General features: G+C 49.3%; 1 protein-coding gene across 9 annotated transcripts in view; it reads left to right on the top strand.

The window, feature by feature from the left end:
- PCGF5 (polycomb group ring finger 5) overlaps nucleotides 1-25,258 on the top strand; it is a 351,904-nt gene that overhangs the window by 153,240 nt on the left and 173,406 nt on the right. Inside the window, exon 1 of one of the 9 annotated variants that reach the window (XM_063961668.1) lies at nucleotides 18,281-18,349. The exons of 7 other annotated variants lie outside the window; for them this stretch is intronic. The gene's annotated coding sequence lies outside the window, so the exon portion shown is untranslated. Of the gene's footprint in view, nucleotides 1-18,280; nucleotides 18,350-25,258 lie in introns of those variants that run through there. One more of the 9 variants, XM_063961671.1, reaches the window with a different exon arrangement.

Raw genomic sequence — 25,258 nt, 5'->3', positions numbered from 1 at the left:
TCCTCCTTGCACAAAGGCGGAGGTAGCGGTCCTGCTGCTGGGTTGTTGCCCTCCTACAGCCTCCTCCGCGTCTCCTGATGTACTGGCCTGTCTCCTGGTAGCGCCTCCATGCTCTGGACACTACGCTGACAGACACAGCAAACCTTCTTGCCACAGCTCGTATTGATGTGCCATCCTGGATGAGCTGCACTACCTGAGCCACTTGTGTGGGTTGTAGACTCCGTCTCATGCTACCACTAGAGTGAAAGCACCGCCAGCTTTCAAAAGTGACCAAAACATCAGCCAGAAAGCATAGGAGCTGAGAAGTGGTCTGTGATCACCACCTGCAGAACAACTCCTTTATTGGGGGTGTCTTGCTAATTGCCTATAATTTCCACCTGTTGTCTATTCCATTTGCACAACAGCATGTGAAATTGATTGTCAATCAGTGTTTCTTCCCAAGTGGACAGTTTGATTTCACAGAAGTGTGATTGACTTGGAGTTACATTGTGTTGTTTAAGTGTTCCCCTTTTTTTTTTGAGCAGTGTATATATATATATATATATATATAGGGATATTTTGTCCACACTCACATTTTCCATGCGAAACTTCCCTACTCCACTAACTTCAATATAGTTTCCAAAATAATGGGAGCACTCACCAGTCTTCAAGTGGCAAAAGGTTTTTAATCAGCCCATCAGCAAATAGTTGTTCATATCAACGTTTCGGATTTTGTTCAGATTTTGTCAAGATTGTGGCAAGATTGGGGCAAAGATCCCTTTTGCACTTTCTTCAGGAGCTCAAACAATAACACACCAGTCCAGGGTGTTTTGGTACAAATTGCCTCAGCTATTTATATTTGCAACAAAAGTAAAATACATCTTAAAAGCCTTAAAAGCCTGTCTGACTTTGCATAAAGTTTCCCTCTCTATGGGAAGTGGAGATGTTGTCCATAGCAACCAGTCTGATTTTAGCAATTATCTTCTAGAAGGTGATAGATAAATAAGTAGAATCTGATTGGTTGCTATAGGCAACAACTCCACTCTAAAAACCTGTACCTTAGTAAGTATACCCTATGTGTGAGAAGGACCTACTGTCCAACTCACTAAAACATCAATTCAGTACAGCACTCACTTCAAGCAGTAATGGTGTCTCTCTGCAAACCAGCAACTTGCTTACCAGGCAATGAGACACTTCCTGTCCAGGCTGACAGCCCTGTAAACTGTTATGGTATAAAAGGTTGACAGTGTTTAGGTTGACATGCACAAGGTCAACATGGTCTAAAGAATGACAGGTTCAAGAGGTCAACAGGGAAATGGTTGACGTGTGAAAAAGTCGACATGAGTTTTCCATGTCTTTTTTGCTGGCAAATTTTACCTTGCAGCACATGGAACCCCAATTAGTGTACTGCATCCCCTCACTAGGTTACTATTTCTACAGATGGATCCACGCTAATCGTGGCTCCGTCTATGCTGGGGCGCGCCTATGCGCACGTGCCCCATTCGCTGTAATGGGAACGTCTCAGTGCACTCCCATAGCACGGCTAGGTGCCGGATCGCGTAGTCACGCCGGGAGTGCACGTTTACGATGGAGCCACTATAGATCAGCGCGGCTCCATCTGTAATTGTAGTCCACGCGGATGGTAAAGTATGAAAAATGTGAAAAAAATTAAACAAAACTCATGTCGACGATATGTTGCGTCGACCATTGTCATGTTGACCATTTGTACCTGTCGACACTTTGACAATGTCAACCATATGCATGTCGACCATTTGGTGTTGACCTATTGATTGTCAACCTATCATCCAGATACCGCTTTAACACATCCATGCAGGTGTAAGCAGTGATTAGCCTACTCGAAGGCTAAAGCCCTAAAGACACGAACTGGGCCTAATGGACTGAGCCCGCCCTCACTCTATCCATATCCCCAGGAACCCTTATACGGCTTTTGCCGAAGTCCAGAAGCTCTTTAGTAAGCCGTTCCACTACACACCTTTCCTGTGGCTTAAAACATATAGGACAGACACCTACAGTAGGACAAATATAGCTACCCCAATTACTTTTATCACATATACCACCCTCCTGTTTCGACTTGTGGGGAGGAACACTTGTAAACCCTACAGAGCAGATACGAGACAGCACATCTGCATTAGCTATTTGTGTCCCTGGCTAATGTTCAAATATCCAATTAGGCACAAGTTTTACCACACGGGAATGGTTCAGAATTTAACGCCTGGAGCTATTAAATCATTTAGCCTTCTCTCTGCGCAGTAAAACCTCTGGTAACATGCGGTAATCCACTGATTCCGTGTAAAGGTGCTTTCTTATGTGGACTTTTCCTTCAAGGCTGCAAGGAAAAGTGTGTCCTCTTGTATTTAACATGTGGGGGAATCCAGGCACTGATTGAATTGGTCAGCCAGGACAATTAGACTAATTGGATATGCCCCTATATGCGAAATATAGTAAAGCTGGTGTACACACTGAGCAATGTCGGTCTGATCTGCCGGATCAGACGTCATATTGCTCACTTCGTGGCGCATATCGGGCGGTGTGTATGCGGTGTGCATGTCTGAACCTCAGGGAGAGCAGCCAATTGTTTCTGGAAGAAAATGGACAAGGCTGAAATCTGGACCTTTATGGAGCCCAAGCGTAGGCCCACATCCACACCCGCTTGCAGAAAGAGGAAAAAACATCCTAGTTGAAACTCCACTGTTGGAAACTACTTGGATTCACAGCAAGACACATACTTCTTCCAAATTCGATGGTAATGCTTAGACGTTCCTCCCTTCCTAGCTTAGATCAGAGTAGGAATTACCTTGTTTGGAATGCCCTTCGAGCTAAGATCTGGCGTTCAACCTCCATGCCATCAAACGTATCCGTGGTACGTTGATAGATGAACGGCCCCTTCTGTAGAAGGTCCTCGCAAAGAGGAAGAGGCTTCGGATCCTCCAGCAGTAATTCCAGAAGATCTGCATACCAAGCCCTTGGCCAGTCCGGAGCAATGAGGATCGCCTGAATTCTTGTTCTTTTTATTAGTTTGAGAATCCTTGGGATGAGTGGAAGTGGAGGGACCACATACACTGACTGGAACACCCACAGAGTTACCAGGGCGTTCACCGCCACTGCTTGTGGATCCCTTGACCTGGAACAGTACCTCCGAAGCTTCTTGTTGAGGTGAGAGGCCATCATGTCTATCTGAGGTACACCCCATCGGCTTGTTACCTCTGCGAATACATCCGGGTGGAGGCCCCATTCTCCTGAGGAGGATTTTTGTTACCTCTGACATTGCAGCTCTGCTCATCGTTCCGCCCTGCCTATTTATGTTGGACACTGCCGTGACATTGTCTGACTGAACCTGAATGGCTTGATCTCGCAGATGTGCCGCTTGTAGAAGGGCGTTGTATATGGCCCTCAGTTCCAGAACGTTTATTGGAAGGATGGATTCCAGACTTTCTTTGGAAGTTTTCCCCCTGGGTTACTGCTCCCCAACCTCTGAGACTTGCATCTGTGGTTAGAAGGATCCAATTCTGAATCCCAAACCTGCGGCCCTCGAGTAAGTGAGAAGTTTGGAGCCACCAGAGGAGTGAAATTCTGGTTTTCGGCGACAGGCGTATCCGCTGGTGCATGTAAAGATGTGATCCCGACCACTTGTCCAGGAGATCCAGCTGGAAGAACCGTGCATGGAATCTTCCATACTGGAGAGCCTCGTAGGAGGCTACCATCTTTCCCAGAAGGCGAATGCACTGATGACATCCCAGACCATTGATTGGATCACCAACGCTTTCTCCATTGGTAGAAACACCCTCTGCACTTCCGTGTCGAGTATACTACCCAGGAAGGGCAGTCTCCTTGTCGGTTCCAAATGTGACTTTGGAAGGTTCAGGATCCACCCATGAGCCTGTAATAGTTGAATTGAGAGAGCAATACTCTGCAACAGACTCTCCCTGGAAGACGCCTTTATCAGTAGATCGTCCAGATATGGAATTATGTTCACTCCCTGCTTGCAGAGGAGGATCATCATCTCTGCCATGACCTTGGTAAACACCCTCGGTGCCGTGAAGAGGCCAAATGGCAATGTCTGGAACTGATAGTGACAGTCCTGTAGTGCAAACCTTAGATAGGCCTGGTGAGGCGGCCAGATCGGAATGTGAAGGTACGCATCCTTGATATCCAGGGATACCAGGAACTCCCCCTCCTCCAGACCTGAAACCACCGCTCTCAGAGACTCCATCTTGAACTTGAATACTTGCAAAAATGGGTTCAAGGACTTAAGGTTCAATATTGGCCTTACCGAACCATCCGGTTTCAGTACCACAAACAGGTTTGAATAATAACCCCTGTTTCTTAGATGAGGTGGAACTGGAACAATGACATTTGTTTGTACCAATTTGTGAATGGCTTCCTGTGGGATAGCACTTTCTATCAGCGAAGCTGGTAAGCCTGATTTGAAGAATCTGTGAGGCGGGAGTTCCTGAAACTCCAGTCTGTACCCCTGGGCAACATTATCATTCACCCAGGGGTCTAGGCATAACGACGCCCAGACGTGACTGAAATCTTTTAGTCTCGCTCCCACCTGACCGATCCCTAGGCTGGGAGGTCCACCGTCATGCTGAAGACTTGGAGGAAGCAGAACCTGGTTTCTGTTCCTAGGAACCTGTTGGTGCAGGTTTTCTGGGTTTTCCCCGACCTCCTCTAAAGAAGGTTGTGTGGCCCTTGGATTTTTTTAATTTTTCAGTCTGAAAGGACTGCAGTGTGCAGCTGCGGAGGGAAGAAAGGTCGACTTACCTGCCGTTGCCGTGGATATCCACGCATCCAGTGCTTCCCCAAAGAGGGCCTGACCTGTGAAGGGTAGATTCTCCACGCTCTTCTTGGATTCCACATCCGCAGTCCATTGGTGTAGCCAGAGTCCTCTGCGTGCCGAGACTGCCATGGAAGTAGCCCTAGCATTAAGCAGGCCAATGTCCTTCATGGCTTCCACCATGAAACTTGCCGAATCCTGTATGTGACGTAAAAAGAAGTCAATGTCACTCCTATCCATTGTATCTAATTCCTCTAGTAATGTGCCTGACCACTCTACTATGGCTTTAGAAATCCACGCACAAGCAGTAGCGGGCCTTAAGGCCACGCCTGTAGCAGTGTATAGTGATTTGAGCGTAGTCTCAATTTTGCGGTCAGCCGGCTTCTTTAAGGAGGTTGAACCGGGGACAGGCAAAACCACCTTTTTTGACAACCTAGATACAGAAGCGTGGACTATAGGTGGATTTTCCCACTTTTTCCTGTCCTCTTCCGGGAAAGGAAAAGCAATGAGAATTCTTTTAGGAATTTGGAATTTTTTCTCTGGGTTTTCCTAGGATTTCTCAAACAAGGAATTGAACTCCTTAGAAGCAGAGAAGGTAATCGAGGATTTCTTATTTACAGTAAAATAAGATTCCTCTTCCTGCTCAGGTACCTATTTAGTAATGTGCAATACATCCCTAATTGCTTCAATCATCAGTTGCACCCCCTTAGCAAGGGATGCACCCCCCCCCCCCCCCCCCCGTGAATATCCCCATCACCGTCTCCTGTATCAGAGTCGGTATCAGTGTCAGCTTGCATTATTTGGGCAAGTGTACACTTTTGAGGGTATGTAGATGGGTCTTTTGATGAAGTAGTGGGGGTCGAATATTGTAAACCCTCCACAGAGTTCCTCAAAAACTGCGTCTCTTTCTCATTATGTGACATCCTGGTAGAAATCTGGAATATCATTCCCCTTAAAGAATCCACCCATGCAGGTTCGGATTCGGAAGGCTGAGAAAGCATATTGCGGTCCTGAGTACGTGGAATAGACTTCTCAGGAGAAGATAAACACACTGCAGCACAGGACACAGAGTCCTTAGACATGGTAATGTGGAATGTACACACTTACACACACAGGAAAATGTCAGACACAGTTTCCCCCAGAGCACCTTCAGAGAGTCACATAGTGTAAGGAGCCAGCCACACAGCGCCTCTGTAGGCAATTATTATGATAAAAGCCCGGCGCTGACTATCCTTAATAGCAGGGCCGGCTCCAGGCACGTTCGACTAGAGCGGCCGCGCGGGGCGCCACCCTTAATGGGCGCCGCGCGCTGGTGCCGCCATCTTTGTGCCTGGAGCCAGCCTGCAGTGCTCCCTGGCCTAAACTTAAACTGTTGTGTATGCGGCTGTGCTGCGCCGGCGTCTGACGTTAGACGTCGGGGCCGGGCAGCCGGGCACACAAGAGTTTTAGAAGAGCCGCCCGCGTCCTCAGCGGCACTCCCCCTCCCGCCACGCAGGTATCATGAAGCACTATATGGATCGGGCTCTGTGTGGGGGCACTGTGGGGGCATATCTTTTACTGTGGGGGCAATTATGTATCTGGAAATGTGGGGGCATGTCTGCACTGTGAGGGTATATCTTTCACTGTGGGGGCGTTTATGTATCTGGCACTGTGGGGGCATATCTGGCACTGTGGGGGCATTTATATATCTGGCACTGTGGGGGCATTTATGTATCAGGCACTGTGGGGGCATATCTGGCACTGTGGGGGCATTTATGTATCAGGCACTGTGGGGGCATTTATGTATCTGGCATTGTAAGGGCATTTATGTATCTGGCACTGTGGGGGTATATCTGCACTGTGAGGGCATTAATGTATCTGGCACTGTGGGGGCATATCTGCACTGTGGGGGCATTTATGTATCTGGCACTGTAGGGGCATATCTGCACTGTGGGAGCATTTATGTATCTGGCACTGTGGGGGCATATCTGCACTGTGGGGGCATTTTATGTATCTGGCACTGTGGGGGCATATTGGCACTGTGGGGGGCATTTATGTATCTGGAACTGTGGGGGCATTTATGTATCTGGAACTGTGGGGGCATATCTGCACTGTGGGGGCAATTATGTATCAGGCACTGTGGGGTCATATCTGCACTGTGGGGGCATTTATGTATCTGGCACTGTGGGGGCATTTTATGTATCTGGCACTGTGGGGGCATATTGGCACTGTGGGGGCATATCTGCACTGTGGGGGCATATCTGCACTGTGGGGGCATTTATGTATCTGGCACTGTGGGGGCATTTATGTATGGCACTGTGGGGGCATATCTGCACTGTGGGGGCATTTATGTGTTTGGCTCTGTGGGGGCATTTATGTGTCTGGCACTGTGGGGGCATTTATGTATATGGCACTGTGGGGGCATTTTATGTATCTGGCACTGTGGGGGCATATTGGCACTGTGGGGGTATTTATGTATCTGGAACTGTGGGGGCATTTATGTATCTGGAACTGTGGGGGCATATCTGCACTGTGGGGGCAATTATGTATCAGGCACTGTGGGGTCATATCTGCACTGTGGGGGCATTTATGTATCTGGCACTGTGGGGACATATCTGCACTGTGGGGGCATTTTATGCATCTGGCACTGTGGGGGCATTTATGTATCTGGAACTGTGGGGGCATTTATGTATCTGGAACTGTGGGGGGCATATCTGCACTGCGGGGGCATTTTATGTATCTGGCACTGTGGGGGGGCATATCTGCACTGTGGGGGCATTTATGTATCTGGCACTGTGGGGGCATATCTGCACTGTGGGGGCATATCTGCACTGTGGGGCATTTTATGTATCTGGCACTATGGGGGCATTTATGTATGGCACTGTGGGGGCATATCTGCACTGTGGGGGCATTTATGTGTCTGGCTCTGTGGGGGCATTTATGTGTCTGGCACTGTGGGGGCATTTATGTATATGCCACTGTGGGGGCATATCTGCACTGTGGGGGCGTTTATGTATCTGGCACTGTGGGGGCGTTTATGTATCTGGCACTGTGGGGGCATATCTGCACTGTGGGGGCATTTATGTATCTGACACTGTAGGGGCATTTATGTATCTGGAACTGTGGGGACATATCTGGCACTGTGACCATTTATGTATCTGGCACTGCTGGGGGGCATGTCATGTGTAGCTGGCACGGCTGGGGAGCATATCATGTAGTGTTCCCGCTAGGCGTCTGTGGCTAGGCAATGTGTCTCAGTGCTCTGCCTGGCGCAAAGTGTCTAACGTGCTCTGCCTGGCGCAGTGTGTATAGGAGGTTCTACCTGGTGCAATGTGTATTAGCTGCACTACTGTGTGGTGTAATGCGAATTGCCACTATTATGTGGCCACACCCCTTCTCCACGAAGCAACGCCCCTAATTTTTTGCTGCGCGCCTTCGGCGCGCACTGTCCATGCTTTGGCATTTAGGTAGGGGAGCACCAAGCATTACAGTATGTACATCATTTTGCCATCCTAACTTAAAAATGTGCCCTCCCTGTGATCAGCACCCTGCCCTAAAAAGTGAACACTGTCATGTGTAGCTGGCACTGCTGGGGGGCATGTCATGTGTAGCTGGCACTCTACTGGAGACATTGTGTGTAAGGAACACTACTGTGGCTATTATGTGTAAGGCTGCTAATTGTGTGCGTCGAGGGGGTGTGAAAAATAAGAATTTACTTACTGATAATTCTATTTCTCGTAGTCCGTAGTGGATGCTGGGGACTCCGTCAGGACCATGGGGAATAGCGGCTCCGCAGGAGACAGGGCACAAAAGCAAGCTTTTAGGATCACATGGTGTGTACTGGCTCCTCCCCCTATGACCCTCCTCCAAGCCTCAGTTAGGTACTGTGCCCGGACGAGCGTACACAATAAGGAAGGATCTTGAATCCCGGGTAAGACTCATACCAGCCACACCAATCACACCGTACAACTTGTGATCTGAACCCAGTTAACAGTATGATAACCAAGAAGTAGCCTCTTAAAAAAGATGGCTCACAACAATAATAACCCGATTTTTGTAACAATAACTATGTACAAGTAATGCAGACAATCCGCACTTGGGATGGGCGCCCAGCATCCACTACGGACTACGAGAAATAGAATTATCGGTAAGTAAATTCTTATTTTCTCTAACGTCCTAGTGGATGCTGGGGACTCCGTCAGGACCATGGGGATTATACCAAAGCTCCCAAACGGGCGGGAGAGTGCGGATGACTCTGCAGCACCGAATGAGAGAACTCCAAGTCCTCTTTAGCCAGAGTATCAAATTTGTAAAATTTTACAAACGTGTTCTCCCCTGACCACGTAGCTGCTCGGCAAAGTTGTAATGCCGAGACCCCTCGGGCAGCCGCCCAAGATGAGCCCACCTTCCTTGTGGAGTGGGCTTTTACAGTTTTAGGCTGTGGCAGGCCTGCCACAGAATGTGCAAGTTGAATTGTGCTACAGATCCAACGAGCAATCGTCTGCTTAGACGCAGGAGCACCCATCTTGTTGGGTGCATACAAGATAAACAACGAGTCAGATTTTCTGACTCCAGCTGTCCTTGAAATATATATTTTCAATGCTCTGACAACGTCCAGTAACTTGGAGTCCTCCAAGTCGCTAGTAGCCGCAGGCACCACAATAGGCTGGTTCAAGTGAAAAGCCGAAACCACCTTAGGGAGAAAATGAGGACGTGTCCGCAGTTCTGCCCTGTCCGAATGGAAAATCAGATATGGGCTTTTGTACGATAAAGCCGCCAACTCTGAAACTCTCCTGGCTGAAGCCAGGGCCAATAGCATGGTTACTTTCCATGTAAGATACTTCAAATCTACCGATTTGAGAGGCTCAAACCAATGAGATTTGAGAAATTCCAAAACTACGTTTAGATCCCACGGTGCCACTGGAGGCACAATTGGGGGTTGTATATGTAGTACACCCTTAACAAAAGTTTGTACTTCAGGCACTGAAGCCAATTCTTTCTGGAAGAAGATTGATAAGGCCGAAATTTGAACTTTAATAGACCCCAATTTGAGGCCCATAGACAATCCTGCCTGCAGGAAATGTAGGAATCGACCCAATTGAAATTCTTCCGTTGGGGCCTTCTTGTCCTCACACCACGCAACATATTTTCTCCAAATGCGGTGATAATGTTGTGCGGTCACTTCCTTCCTAGCTTTAATCAAGGTAGGAATAACTTCCTCTGGAATGCCCTTTTCTTTTAGAATCCGGCGTTCAACCGCCATGCCGTCAAACGCAGTCGCGGTAAGTCTTGGAACATACAAGGTCCCTGCTGAAGCAGATCCCTTCTTAGAGGTAGAGGCCACGGATCTTCCGTGAGCATCTCTTGAAGTTCCGGATACCAAGTTCTTCTTGGCCAATCCGGAGCCACTAGTATTGTTCTTACTCCCCTTTTCCGTATAATTCTCAGTACCTTTGGTATGAGAGGCAGAGGAGGAAACACATACACTGACTGGTACACCCACGGTGTTACCAGAGCGTCCACAGCTATTGCCTGAGGGTCTCTTGACCTGGCGCAATATCTGTCCAGTTTTTTGTTGAGGCGAGACGCCATCATGTCCACCTTTTGGTTTTTCCCAATGGTTCACAATCATGTGGAAAACTTCCGGATGAAGTCCCCACTCTCCCGGGTGAAGGTCCTGTCTGCTGAGAAAGTCTGCTTCCCAGTTGTCCACTCCCGGGATGAACACTGCTGACAGTGCTATGACATGATTTTCCGCCCAGCGAAGAATTCTTGCAGCATCTGTCATTGCTCTTCTGCTTCTCGTGCCGCCTTGTCTGTTTACGTGGGCGACTGCCGTGATGTTGTCCGACTGGATCAACACCGGCTGACCCTGAAGCAGCGGTTTCGCCAAGCTTAGAGCATTGTAGATCGCTCTTAGCTCTAGTATATTTATGTGAAGAGACGTCTCCAGGTTTGACCATACACCCTGGAAGTTTCTTCCCTGTGTGACTGCTCCCCAGCCCCGTAGGCTGGCATCCGTAGTCACCAGGACCCAGTCCTGTATGCCGAACCTGCGGCCCTCTAACAGATGGGCACTCTGCAACCACCACAGGAGAGACAACCTTGTCCTTGGTGACAGTGTTATCCGCTGATGCATGTGCAGATGCGATCCGGACCATTTGTCCAGCAGATCCCACTGAAATATTCGTGCATGGAATCTGCCGAATGGAATTGCTTCGTAAGAAGCCACCATCTTTCCCAGGACTCTTGTGCATTGATGTACTGACACATTTCCTGGTTTTAGGAGGTTCCTGACAAGTTCGGATAACTCCCTTGCTTTCTCCTCCGGGAGAAACACCTTTTTCTGAACCGTGTCCAGAATCATTCCCAGGAACAGCAGACGTGTTGTCGGGGACAATTGAGATTTTGGAAGATTCAGAATCCACCCGTGTTGTTGAAGCACTACTTGGGTTAGTGCTACACCGACTTCCAGCTGTTCTCTGGACTTTGCCCTTATCAGGAGATCGTCCAAGTAAGGGATAATTAATACGCCTTTTCTTCGTAGAAGAACCATCATTTCGGTCATTACCTTGGTAAAGACCCGAGGTGCCGTGGACAAACCAAACGGCAGCGTTTGAAACTGATAATGACAGTCTTGTATCACGAACCTGAGATACCCTTGGTGTGAGGGGTAAATTGGGACATGCAGATAAGCATCTTTTATGTCCAGGGACACCATGAAGTCCCCTTCTTCCAGATTCGCTATCACTGCTCTTAGTGACTCCATCTTGAACTTGAATTTCTGTATGTACAGGTTCAAGGATTTCAGATTTAGAATAGGTCTTACCGAACCGTCCGGCTTCGGTACCACAAATAGTGTGGAATAATACCCCTTTCCCTGTTGTAGGAGGGGTACCTTGACTATCACCTGCTGAGAATACAGCTTGTGAATGGCTTCCAATACCGTCGCCCTTTCTGAGGGAGACGTTGGTAAAGCAGACTTTAGGAAACGGCGAGGGGGAGATCTTTCGAATTCCAACATGTAACCCTGAGATACTATCTGCAGGATCCACGGGTCCACCTGTGAGCGAGCCCACTGATTGCTGAAAATCTTTAGTCGACCCCCCACCGCTCCTGAGTCCGCTTGTAAAGCCCCAGCGTCATGCTGATGGCTTTGTAGAACCCGGGGCGGGCTTCTGGTCCTGGGCAGGGGCTGCTTGCTGCCCTCTCTTACCCTTTCCTCTGCCTCGTGGCAGATAAGACTGTCCTTTTGCCCGCTTGTTTTTATAGGAGCGAAAGGACTGCGGCTGAAAAGACGGTGTCTTTTTCTGTTGGGAGGGGGTCTGAGGTAAAAAAGTGGATTTGCCGGCAGTTGCCGTGGCCACCAGATCCGATAGACCAACCCCAAATAATTCCTCTCCTTTATATGGCAATACTTCCATATGCCTTTTGGAATCCGCATCACCTGACCACTGTCGCGTCCATAAACTTCTTCTGGCGGATATGGACATCGCACTTACTCTCGATGCCAGAGTGCAAACATCCCTCTGAGCATCTCGCATATAAAGAAACGCATCCTTTAATTGCTCTAGAGTCAATAAAATACTGTCCCTATCCAGGGTATCAATATTTTCAGTCAGGGAATCCAACCACACTACCCCAGCACTGCACATCCAGGCTGAGGCTATTGCTGGTCGGAGTATAACACCAGTATGCGTGTATATACTCTTCAGGGTAGTTTCCAGCCTCCTATCTGCTGGATCCTTGAGGGCGGCCGTATCTGGAGACGGCAACGCCACTTGTTTTGATAAACGTGTGAGCGCTTTATCCACCCTAGGGGGTGTTTCCCAGCGCGCCCTAACCTCTGGTGGGAAAGGGTATAATGCCAATAATTTCTTAGAAATTAGCAGTTTTCTATCTGGGTTAACCCACGCTTCATCACACACGTCATTCAATTCCTCTGATTCTGGAAAAGCTACAGGTAGTTTTTTCACCCCCCACATAATACCCCTTTTTGAGGTACCTGCAGTATCAGAGATCTGCAAAGCCTCCTTCATTGCCGTGATCATATAACGTGTGGCCCTATTGGAAAATACGTTTGTTTCTTCACCGTCGACACTAGATTCATCTGTGTCGGTACCTGTGTCGACTGACTGAGGCAAGGGACGTTTTACAGCCCCTGACGGTGTCTGAGACGCCTGAGCAGGTACTAACTGGTTTTCCGGCCGTCTCATTTCGTCAACTGACTTTTGTAATGTACTAACATTATCACGTAATTCCATAATTAAAGCCATCCATTCCGGTGTCGACTCCCTAGGGGGTGACATCACCATTACCGGCAATTGCTCCGCCTCCACACCAACATCGTCCTCATACATGTCGACACACACGTACCGACACACAGCAGACACACAGGGAATGCTCTTATCGAAGACAGGACCCCACTAGCCCTTTGGAGAGACAGAGGGAGAGTTTGCCAGCACACACCAAAAGCGCTATAAAATGTATATAAACAACCCTAAAAGGTGTTGTTTTTGTTATATGCGCTTTAAATATATAAATATCGCCAAAATATGCCCCCCTTCTCTTTGTTACCCTGTTTCTGTAGTGCAGTGCAGGGGAGAGTCCTGGGAGCCTTCCTCACAGCGGAGCTGAGCAGGAAAATGGCGCTGTGTGCTGAGGAGAATAAGCCCCGCCCCCTTTTCGGCGGGCTTTTCTCCCGGGTTTTGAGATATCTGGCCTGGGTTAAATACATACATATAGCCTCAATGGCTATATGTGATGTATTCTTTGCCATCAAAGGTATTAAATATTGCTGCCCAGGGCGCCCCCAGCAGCGCCCTGCACCCTCCGTGACCGTTCAGTGTGAAGTGTGTAGCAACAATGGCGCACAGCTGCAGTGCTGTGCGCTACCTTCATGAAGGCTGAAGAGCCTTCTGCCGCCTGTTTCCGGACCCTCGATCTTCAGCATCTGTAAGGGGGATCGGCGGCGCGGCTCCGGGACGAACCCCAGGGTGACCTGTGTTCCGACTCCCTCTGAAGCTATGTCCAGTAGCCTAAGACTCCAATCCATCCTGCACGCAGGTGAGTTGAAAATCTCTCCCCTAAGTCCCTCGATGCAGTGAGCCTGTTGCCAGCAGGACTCACTGAAAATAATAAACCTAAAAACTTTTTCTAAGCAGCTCTTTAGGAGAGCCACCTAGATTGCACCCTGCTCGGACGGGCACAAAAACCTAACTGAGGCTTGGAGGAGGGTCATAGGGGGAGGAGCCAGTACACACCATGTGATCCTAAAAGCTTGCTTTTGTGCCCTGTCTCCTGCGGAGCCGCTATTCCCCATGGTCCTGACGGAGTCCCCAGCATCCACTAGGACGTTAGAGAAATATATTTATAGTTTGATTATATGAAGTTATTAGACCACACCCACTTTCCAGAGGCCACACCCACTTCCCCAGGCGCGCGCGCGCCAGGGTGGGTGGGGCTCTTAAATCTTCTTGCTCAGGGTGCTAGTAGGCCTGGAGCCGGCCCTGCTTAATAGGGTAGTCAGTCCTAATATAAAATTCCCCATCCCTGTCTATAACACCCTGTTACCGCAGACTACTTGTGGAGTTATGTGGAGGGCAGCGCTCCCAGTCACTATTTCTGTACGATCTGCAGGGAGAAAATGGCGCTGGTGAGTGCTGGATCCGCTTTTAGAGGAAGCCCCGTCCCCTGTAATGGCGCGCGGCTTCCCGCACTAAGTGATTATACTGGCCTGAGGTTTTTGTAGTGTTAACAGCGGGATTAGCCCCTGTTAACTAGCGTGACCAGTGTAGGGTAATGCACTGGCCCAGGGCGCCCCTCAAGCGCCGACATGATGTATTTTGCTGGACCTTCCAGAAGTGCAGCCCCTCAGAGCTGCGCTTCAACCCTCGTGTCACCATACCCGCCGGCGACCCGCTAACCGGGATGCCGGCGCTGTACTCACCACTCTTCTATCTTCTGGCTCTGTTAGGGGGTGGCGGCCATAGGCGTGCGCAGCACATTTTATTAGAGGGTGCACCGTCGAAGGGGTCTGTCTAGCACTGCCTTTTGGGTGTGTCTAGCACCATCTATTGACTGTCAACGCAATATAAAATATCCACCCTTGTACCAATCCTAATAAAGCAGATACATTGTCAGATGTTGTGGTGTGCACCAAACAAACACCCCTGATGGCACTCACTGCAATTAAACTGCTCCTCCTCAGCCTGGTCTGGCTCCCCCTCTCTTTCACCTGCAAGCTGCAGCAGCTTACTTACAAGTCATTCACTCACTGACACTGACAGTCGCAGACTAGTACTGCTGCTGCTGGAAAAACGAGTGACTTGTCAAAGCTGCTGCCGATCACCTGCCAGTATTGAATTTGTCTTCCTAAGATGAACGCTGGCTGCATGCTGATCCTCATCAGTGGCTGGCGTTGGCATAGCATAGAAAGAGAGAGGTGGGCATGTGGTGGGTGTGCGTGCGAGCAGCATTACGTGATCACATCACGCTGTTTTTGTACATGGAGGTGGGGTCGGGAGTTTGAAAGCCGGTGGCAGTGGCACCCTTGATTAACCTAGGCATCCGGTCAGTAATGCAATCCTGACAGGGTGCAGCGCAGAGGGGACAGTAATCAGCCTGCTCGGCCATCGCTGCATCAGGCATGTGAGATCGGAGTGCCAGACATTAGGGGGTGCCTGTGCGCACTAGGCACCCCCCCTGCGCACACCTATGGTGGCGGCCATGCTGCGGGAGTAAGCGGTCGCCTCGTGGGCTTGCAATCATCACCCTCAGGAGCTTAGTATCCTGTCAGCAGAGTAGAGAACCATTAACTCTTCAGGAAGTTGGTTCCTACTTCCACGAAGCAGGGAGGCTGTTGCCAGCAGCCTTCCTGTAAAATAACAAACTCTAAACATAAAAAAAAATAAAAAAAAAAAATAAGAAAACTCCTAGGAGCTACATAGAAACATAGAATTTGAGGGTGTGGTATCGAAAGTCGACAGTAACTAGGTCGACAATGTCTAGGTCGACCACTATTGGTCGACAGTAACTAGGTCGACAGGGTGTCTAGGTCGACAGGGTCTTTAGGTCGACATGTTCTAGGTCGACGGGTCAAAAGGTCGACATGAGTTTTTAATGTTATTTTGGTGTCGTTTTCTTCGTAGAGTGACCGGGAACCCCAATTAGAGCACCGCTTCCCCTCGCATGGCTCACTTCGCTCGCCATGCTTCGGGCATGGTGCCTTCGCTCCGCTACCGCTTCGCTCGGCACAGATTACCGTTCCAATCGTAGTCCACGTGGATCGTTAAGTATGAAAAGGTTAAAAAAAAGAAAAAAATTGTGAAAAACTCATGTCGACCTTTTGACCTGTCGACCTAGAACATGTCAACCTAAAGACCCTGTCGACCTAGACACCCTGTCGACCTAGTTACTGTCGACCAATAGTGGTCGACCTAGACATTGTCGACCTAGTTACTGTCGAATTTCAGTCCGGATCCCAGAATTTGACGGCAGATAAGAACCACTTGGCCCATCTAGTCTGCCCCTTTTTTTTTATCCTTTAGGCAATCTCAACCCCTTTTTGAACTTTAATTCTTTGTAAGGATATTCATATGCCTATCCCAAGCATGTTTAAATTGCTCTACAGTCTTAGCCTCTACCACCTCTGATGGGAGGCTATTCCACTTATCCACTCTCCTAGCTGTGACCGGCTTCTCCGGGCACATTTTCTAAACTGAGTCTGGTAGGCAGGGCCGGATTAAGCCCACGGGGGGGCCCAAGGCACCCAAGACAGGTGACCATTCAGATTAAATTAGGCCTTTTCCCAATTTATCAAAACCATGACCAGGTTCATTTAACCATCACCCCAACTATTTAGGTTGAGGAATCGAGACAACTGATGCGGAGCAGCAGTTAATAGAACACGTCGCAACCTTCCTGCTAAATAGGGAAGGAGGGACAGAGCCATAAATTGGGACAGTTGAGCGGTATATCACCAGTTTAAAATTAAACAGTGCCCCTTTTCAGGGGTGATCTTCAGTATGCCGGCGGTCTGGCTCCCGGCGACCAGCATACCAGCGCGGGGAGCCCGACAGCCGGCATACCGACACTTATTCTCCCTCGTGGGGGTCCACAACCCCCCTGGAGGGAGAATAAAATAGTGTGGTGCCCGTAGCGTGGCGAGCGCAGCGAGCCCGCAAGGGGCTCATTTGCGCTCGCCACACTGTCGGTAAGCCGGCGGTCGGGCTCCCGGCGCCGGTATGCTGGTCACCGGGAGCCCGGCCGCCGGCAAATCGTAGTGAACCCCTTTTCAGAGTACTACATAGTTTTCAGATGCCAAAAATTGGGATAGTGGGCCAGTAGGGTGGTCTTCTGTATGCCGGCGGTCGGGCTCCCGGCGCTCAGTATACCGGCGCCGGGAGCCCGACAGCCGGCATACCGACACTTATTTTCCCTCGTGGGGGTCCACGACCCCCATAGAGGGAGAATAAAATAGTGTGGCGCGCGTAGCGCGGCGAGCGCAGCGAGCCCGCAAGGGGCTCATTTGCGCTCGCCACGCTGTCGGTAAGCCGGCGGTCGGGCTCCCGGCGCCGGGATGCTGGTCGCCGGGAGCCCGACCGCCGGCCAGCCGTAGTGAACTTGGCCAGTATGTGATACCGTATGTATGCCTTCTAACTTTAAATGGACCAAAACTGGTGCATTTAACACGCCCGCCACAAGACACGTCCAAACCATAACCATAAACCTTAAGTCAGGCTGCCATTGGTTAGTGAAAATTAGTACTGTTGGGTGTGAAGGGTTGGCATGAAAATGTGCCTAGTTCACTCCAACAATTACTGTTGATTATACAGTACTGCACAGACTGCTGTATCAGGTACTAGCATAACAGTGAGACTGGGGTAGATTTACTGATGCTCTGAAAACCAAATGTGTTGGTGATGCACATAGCCAGGGGTTAAAGTGGGGGGGACGGGGACGGGGTGAAACTGAGTTCCACCACCTGTAATAGAGTTCCACCTCCTCCATGGCCCTGCACAGTAATTCCAACAGAAAAGCCCACCCTGCCACCCATGTCAACAGAATTTCAGGGGCTGGCTGGGCAGGGTGCCCTGCACATAGCAACCATAGTCTAACTATAATTTCTCTTACGAATCCTAGAAAATGTTAAACAATCTGATTGGTTGCTGTGGACATCACCACCACTCTTCATTTTTAAAACCTTTAGTAAATCTACCCAGCTGACACCAGTGATAGATTTACAGAACAGTCTCGGATCTCATTTTGGTTTTTTATCGCAATCAGTTTTTCTTTATTTATTTTGTTAAATTAACTATAAACATTAAATAAAGTGTGTATACTTCTTATGGACAGGATGACAGTTAGAAAATAAAAGCCTGACTTTCGCTTCCAGTTGCTGTATCCCTCGTACTACAGTGCTGCTGCTGCGTGCTTAACACCGTGACTGGTGACAACCAAACGCATGCGCTGTTCACCGGGGAGGCCATTGAGTCGACTGCGCATGCGCCAGTTTAGGGTTCGCGTCATCGGTAATTACTTTCGATCCTATAGATCCCGGATTCCCGGGCGGCGCATGCGCGGTCCTGTATGGTGAGTCCCCTACAGGTGTCCGTGCTCTCAGTATCGGTAGCGAAAGGGTGCAGCCCCATAGCTAGCTCCGTAGCTGTGCCGCTAATAGCGCCAGATGTGCGTAGAAGGAGCATATATGGGCATACATTTGTACAAAGGGGGTTATAAGTAGGGATTCCTCTGTTTCAGGCTTAGTTTGACAAAACATGTAACTACACCCCTTATTGTGGAACTACAAGTCCAACGTGCCCTGTAACTTTTGTCTGGGACTTGCAGCCCCGCTATGGTGTCGCATGTGTCCTTCTGCTGTGTACTGTAGATATCCTGCTGCTGTCTATGGATATTGTGTATGTATAGAGCAGTGAGCAGGGGCTGGGGGTAATGTAACTGCAGAGTTCTGGGAATTGGGAAAAAGGAAATGCAGTAACTCATACTACAGTAACTACTCTGTGTAACACATAAAGTGTCTCTCAAGCCTCAGTCCAGTGGTATAAAGTAATAAAAGTATTGTACAGGTGTGTAAGCACTAAGCAGGGCACAGGTGATATACCGGTGATTATCACATTGTTACCAAAACAGTCCTGTAATGTATACTTCATTTCATGTATATTGCTCTGCTATAAACACTGTCATAGATAACACCATACTGATCTCCTGTCCAACGGCTACTCACCATGAAACTATGTAGAGAAGAAGTTGGCCTAAAGGACAATAAAGGTATAGTCCAGGGGTTATATTACACCTTAACTATAATATGTGGTTGGTGACCAACCACATATTATAGTTAAGGTGTAATATAACCCCTGGACTATACCTTTATTGTCCTTTAGGCCAACTTCTTCTCTACATAGTTTCATGGTGAGTAGCCCTTTTATGGAACAGAATACCTCTGCAGCATTGCACACACTTTTTTTGTTTGTTCTTGATTAGTGAAAATAAATATTGTTTTAATGAAAGTATGCAGGTTTAAAGGGATAGTATGGTAATCCTACCTATATATGCATTGTAAAATAAACCTGTTGGTAACATGCATAACAGTCACTAATGCCTCTTTCTCTGACGTCCTAGTGGATGCTGGGGACTCCGTAAGGACCATGGGGAATAGACGGCTCCGCAGGAGACTGGGCACATCTAAAGAAAGATTTAGGACTATCTGGTGTGCACTGGCTCCTCCCCCTATGACCCTCCTCCAAGCCTCAGTTAGATTTCTGTGCCCAGCTAGCTGGATGCACACTAGGGGCTCTCCTGAGCTCCTAGGAAGAAAGTGTTTGTTAGGTTTTTTATTTTCAGTGAGACCTGCTGGCAACAGGCTCACTGCATCGAGGGACTAAGGGGAGAAGAAGCGAACCTACCTAAGTGGTGGTAGCTTGGGCTTCTTAGGCTACTGGACACCATTAGCTCCAGAGGGATCGAACACAGGACCCGACCTCGTCGTCCGTTCCCGGAGCCGCGCCGCCGTCCCCCTTACAGAGCCAGAAGCAAGAAGGTGGTCCGGAAAATCGGCGGCTGAAGACTTCGGTCTTCTCCAAGGTAGCGCACAGCACTGCAGCTGTGCGCCATTGCTCCTCATGCACACCACACACTTCGGTCACTGATGGGTGCAGGGCGCTGGGGGGGGGGGCGCCCTGAGCAGCAATACTGACACCTTGGCTGGCAAACTGGCACCATATATAGCCCCAGAGGCTATATAGGTGCTTTTTAACCCCTGCCAGAATCCATAAAAATGCGGGAGAAAGTCCGCGAAAAAGGGGCGGAGCTATCTCCTTCAGCACATTGGCGCCATTTTTCCCTCACAGCTCCGTTGGAGGGAAGCTCCCTGGCTCTCCCCTGCAGTCAATACACTACAGAAAGGGTTAAAAAGAGAGGGGGGGCACAATTTAGGCGCAGTATACAATATATAGGCAGCTATAAGGGAAAACACTCTTATATGTGATATCCCTGTGATATATAGCGCCCTGGTGTGTGCTGGCATACTCTCCCTCTGTCTCCCCAAAGGGCTTTGTGGGGTCCTGTCCTCTGTCAGAGCATTCCCTGTGTGTGTGCTGTGTGTCGGTACGGCCGTGTCGACATGTATGAGGAGGATAATGATGTGGAGGCGGAGCGAATGCCTGTAAATGTGATGTCACCCCCTGCGGGATCGACACCGGTGTGGTTGGACTTATGGAAGGATTACGTGAAAGTGTCAACTCCTTACACAAAAGGTCGACGACACAGAACAGCCGGCTACTCAGCTTGTGCCTGTTCCAGCGTCTCAAATGTCATGGGGGGCTCTAAAAACGCCCGCTACCTCAGATGGCAGAAACAGATGTCGACACGGATACCGACTCCAGTGTCGACGACGATGAGACTAGTGTACCCTCCAAAATAGGTCCATCCGTTACATGATTGAGGCAATGAAAAATGTATTACACATTTATGATAATACCCCAGGTACCACATAAAAGGGTATTATGTTTGGTGAGAGAAAACTACCAGTAGTTTTTCCTGCATCTGAGAAATTAAATGAGGTGTGTGAGGAAGCGTGGTCTTCCCCCGATAAGAAATTGATAATTTCTAAACGGTAATTGGCAGCGTACCCTTTCCCGCCAGAGGATAGGTCACGTTTGGAAACACCCCATAGGGTAGATACAGCGCTTACACGCTTATCAGAAAAGGTGGCACTACCGTCTCCGGATACGGCCGCCCTGAAGGAACCTGCTGATAAAAAGCAGGGGGTTACCCTAAAAGATATAGTCACACACTCTGGCATTATATTGCGACCAGCCATTGCTTCGGCATGGATGTGCAGTGCTCCCTCTGCGTGGTCAGATTCCCTGTCGGAAAATTACTATGGATAGGGACAATATTTTGCTGACGATAGAGCATATAAAAGACGTGGTCTTATACATGCGTGATGCACAGAGGGATATTTGCCGTCTGGCATCAAAAATAAGCGCTAGGTCCATTGCCGCCAGACGGGGGTTATGGACTCGGCAATGGTCAGGCGATGCCGACTCGAATCGGCACATGGAAGTTTTGCCCTATAAGTGGGTAAAACTGTTGGGGATGGTCTTTCAGACCTCGTTTCCACAGCTACTGCTGGGAAATCGACTTTTTTGCCACAGGCTACCCCACAACAAAAGAAAGCACCGTATCATCAAGTACAGTCCTTTCGGCCCCAGAAAAGCAAGAGGGCTAGAGGCTCATCCTTTCTGCCGAGAGGCAAAGGTAGAGGAAAAAGCTGCAGCACACAGCTAGTTCCCAAGAGCAGAAGTCCTCCCTGCGTCCGGTAAGTCCACAGCATAACGCTGGGGCTGCTCAGGCGGACCCGGGTACGTTGGGGGCCCGTCTCAGAAATTTCAGCGCCCAGTGTGCTCTCTCACATGGATCCCTGGGTCCTTCAAGTAGTATCTCAGGGGTACAGGCTGGAGTTCGAGACATTCTTCCCCCCGCCGTTTCCTAAAATCTGCCTTACCGGCACCTCCCTCTGCCAGGGAGGCGGTGTTGGTGGCTATTCAACAATATAATCACAACAAGTGATTGTCAAGGTGCCCCTCCTTCAGCAAGGAAGGGGTTACTATTCCACAATGGTTGTGGTACCGAAACAGAACGGTTCGGTGAGACCCATCTTAAAATTAAAATACTTGAACTTTTATATCAGAAGATTCAAGTTCGAGATGGAATCGCTCAGGGCGGTTATTACGAGCCTGGACGAGGGGGATTACAGGGTCTCCCTGGACATCAAGGATGCGTACCTGCATGTCCCCATTTACCCTCCTCACCAGGAGTACCTCAGATGTGTGGTACAGGACTGTCACTATCCGTTCCAGACGCTGCCGTTGGAGTTGTCCACGGCACCGAAGGTCTTTACCAAGGTAATGGCCGAAATGATGATACTCCTTCGCAAGAAGGAAGTTTTTATTATCCCGTACTTGGACGATCTCCTGATAAAGGCGAGGTCCAAAGAACAGTTGGTAGTGGGGGTAGCACTCTCTCGGGCAGTGCTACAACAGCACGACTGGATTCTCAATATTCCAAAGTCACAGCTGGTCCCGACGACACGTCTTCTGTTCCTGGGAATGATTCTGGACACAGACCAGAAAAGAGTGCTTCTTCCAGTGGAAGCACACGAGTCCTGAAAAAAAAGGGTAGCTTCGTACGAAGCATAATTCCATTCGGAAGGTTCCACGCAAGGACGTTCCAGTGGGACCTGTGGGACAAATGGTCCGGGTCCCATCTACAGATACAACAGCGGATAACCCTGTCGGCAAGAAACAGGGTGTCGCTGCTGTGGTGGCTGCAGAGGGCTCATCTACTAGAGGGCCGCAGATTCGGAATACAGGACTGGGTCCTGGTGACCACGGAGGCCAGCCTTCGGGGCTGGAGTGCAGTCACACAGGGAAGAAATTTCCAAGGAGATTTCGCTTCACATAATTATTCTGGAGCTAAGGGCCATTTACAATGCCCTAAGCCAAGCAAGGCCCCTGCTTCAGAACCAGCCGGTACTGATCCAATCAGACAACATCACGGCGGTCGCCCATGTAAACAGACAGGGCGGCACAAGAAGCAGGATGGCGATGGCAGAAGCCACAAGGATTCTCCGATGGGCGACCTACACCCGGGAGAATGGGGACTTCTTCCAGAAGTTTTCCAAATGCGGGTAAACCGTTGGGAATGACCACGGGTGGACATGATGGCGTCCCGCCTCAACAAAAAGTTGAAAAGATATTGCGCCAGGTCAAGGGACCCTCAGGCGATCGCTGTGGACGCACTAGTGACACCGTGGGTGTACCAGTCGGTTTATGTGTTTCCACCTCTACCTCTCATACCCAGGGTACTGAGAATAATAAGAAGGCGAGGAGTGAAAACCATACTCGTGGTTCCGGATTGGCCAAGAAGAGCTTGGTACCCGGAACTTCAAGAGATGCGGGCAGAGGACCTTTGGCCTCTGCCGCTCAGACAAGACCTGCTGCAGCAGGGACCCTGTCTGTTCCAAGACTTACCGCGGCTGCGTTTGACGGCATGGCGGTTGAACACCGGATCCTAAAGGACAAGGGTATTCTGGAGGAAGTCATCCCTACCCTGATCAAAGCCAGGAAGGATGTCACCGCAAGACATTATTACCGCATTTGGCGGAAATATGTTGCTTGGTGTGAGGCCATGAAGGCCCCGAAGGAGGAATTTCAACTGGGTCGATTCCAACACTTCCTGCAAGCAGGGGTGACGTTGGGCCTCAAATTGGGGTCCATCAAGGTCCAGATTTTGGCTCTGTCGATTTTCTTCCAGAAAGAACTGGCTTCACTGCCTGAAGTTCAGACTTTTGTCAAAGGAGTTCTGCATATTCAGCCTCCTTTTGTGCCCCCAGTGGCACCTTGGGATCTCAATGTGGTTTTGGCATTCCTGAAATCACATTGGTTCGTACCACTTAAGACTGTGGAATTAAAATATCTCACGTGGAAAGTGGTCATAAGATGGATAGGGCAGAATTGAGGACTCGTCCTCAGTTTCTCCCGAAGGTGGTCTCAGCTTTTCACTTGAACCAACCTATTGTGGTGCCTGCGGCTACTAGGGACTTGGAGGATTCCAAGTTGCTGGACGTAGTCAGGGCCCTGAAAATTTATGTTTCCAGGACGGCTGGAGTCAGAAAAACTGACTCGCTGTTTATCTTGTAGGCACCCAACAAGCTGGGTGCTCCTGCTTCTAAGCAGTCTATTGCGCGCTGGATTTGTAGCACTATTCAGCTGGCGCATTCTGCGGTAGGATTACCGCAGCCTAATTCAATAAAAGCCCATTCCACAAGGAAGGTGGGCTCATCTTGGGCGGCTGCCCGAGGGGTCTCGGCTTTACAACTTTGCCGAGCAGCTACTTGGTCAGGGGCAAACACGTTTGCTAAATTCTACAAATTTGATTCCCTGGCTAAGGAGGACCTGGAGTTCTCTCATTCGGTGCTGCAGAGTCATCCGCACTCTCCCGCCCGTTTGGGAGCTTTGGTATAATCCCCATGGTCCTTACGGAGTCCCCAGCATCCACTAGGACGTCAGAGAAAATAAGATTTTACTCACCGGTAAATCTATTTCTCGTAGTCCGTAGTGGATGCTGGTCGCCCATCCCAAGTGCGGATTGTCTGCAATACTTGTACATAGTTATTGTTACAAAAATCGGGTTTTGTTGTGAGCCATCTCTTCAGAGGCTCCAATTGTTATCATACTGTTAACCGGGGTTCCTATCACGTGTTATATAGTGTGATTGGTGTGGCTGGTATGAGTCTTACCCGGGATTCAAAATCCTTCCTTATTGTGTCAGCTCTTCCGGGCACAGTTCCTAACTGAGGCTTGGAGGAGGGTCATAGGGGGAGGAGCCAGTGCACACCAGATAGTCCTAAATCTTTCTTTAGATGTGCCCAGTCTCCTGCGGAGCCGTCTATTCCCCATGGTCCTTACGGAGTCCCCAGCATCCACTACGGACTACGAGAAATAGATTTACCGGTGAGTAAAATCTTATTTTCAGACATATGACCTGGGAATTTGGTGGGTCTAGCAAGTCGGCAAATTATCTGGAGTAGGATTGTGTATCGTCTCGGGTTGTTTCCTTTCACACATGCTGATATATCTGGTTGATGCCCAGTCATGTGCAAAAACCAGGGATATAGTTGCATGCATACCTCCCAACATGACCCTCTCCAGGAGGGACAGAATGCTCTGCTTCTGGATTTTCCTCTTTATTTTTGATTGTCATCACCTGTGGTGAGACACCTTTCTTATTCATTAACCTGTTCAACACAGGTGCCGGCAATCATACATTAAGAGAAAAGTCCAGAAGCAGAGCATTGTGTCCCTCCTGGAGAGGGTAATGTTGGGAGGTATGGGCATGTGTGAAAGGGGTATAATTTGTTTTAATTGGCCTCATTTGATCTATCTGACAGAAAATTATCTAATTCAGGCTTCCTCTGCA

This window comes from Pseudophryne corroboree, chromosome 3 (genome assembly GCF_028390025.1).
Source record: "Pseudophryne corroboree isolate aPseCor3 chromosome 3, aPseCor3.hap2, whole genome shotgun sequence".
Classification (NCBI taxonomy): domain Eukaryota; kingdom Metazoa; phylum Chordata; class Amphibia; order Anura; family Myobatrachidae; genus Pseudophryne; species Pseudophryne corroboree.
Note: the sequence above shows the minus strand (reverse complement) of the source record. Positions and strands in the feature narration are given on the sequence as shown.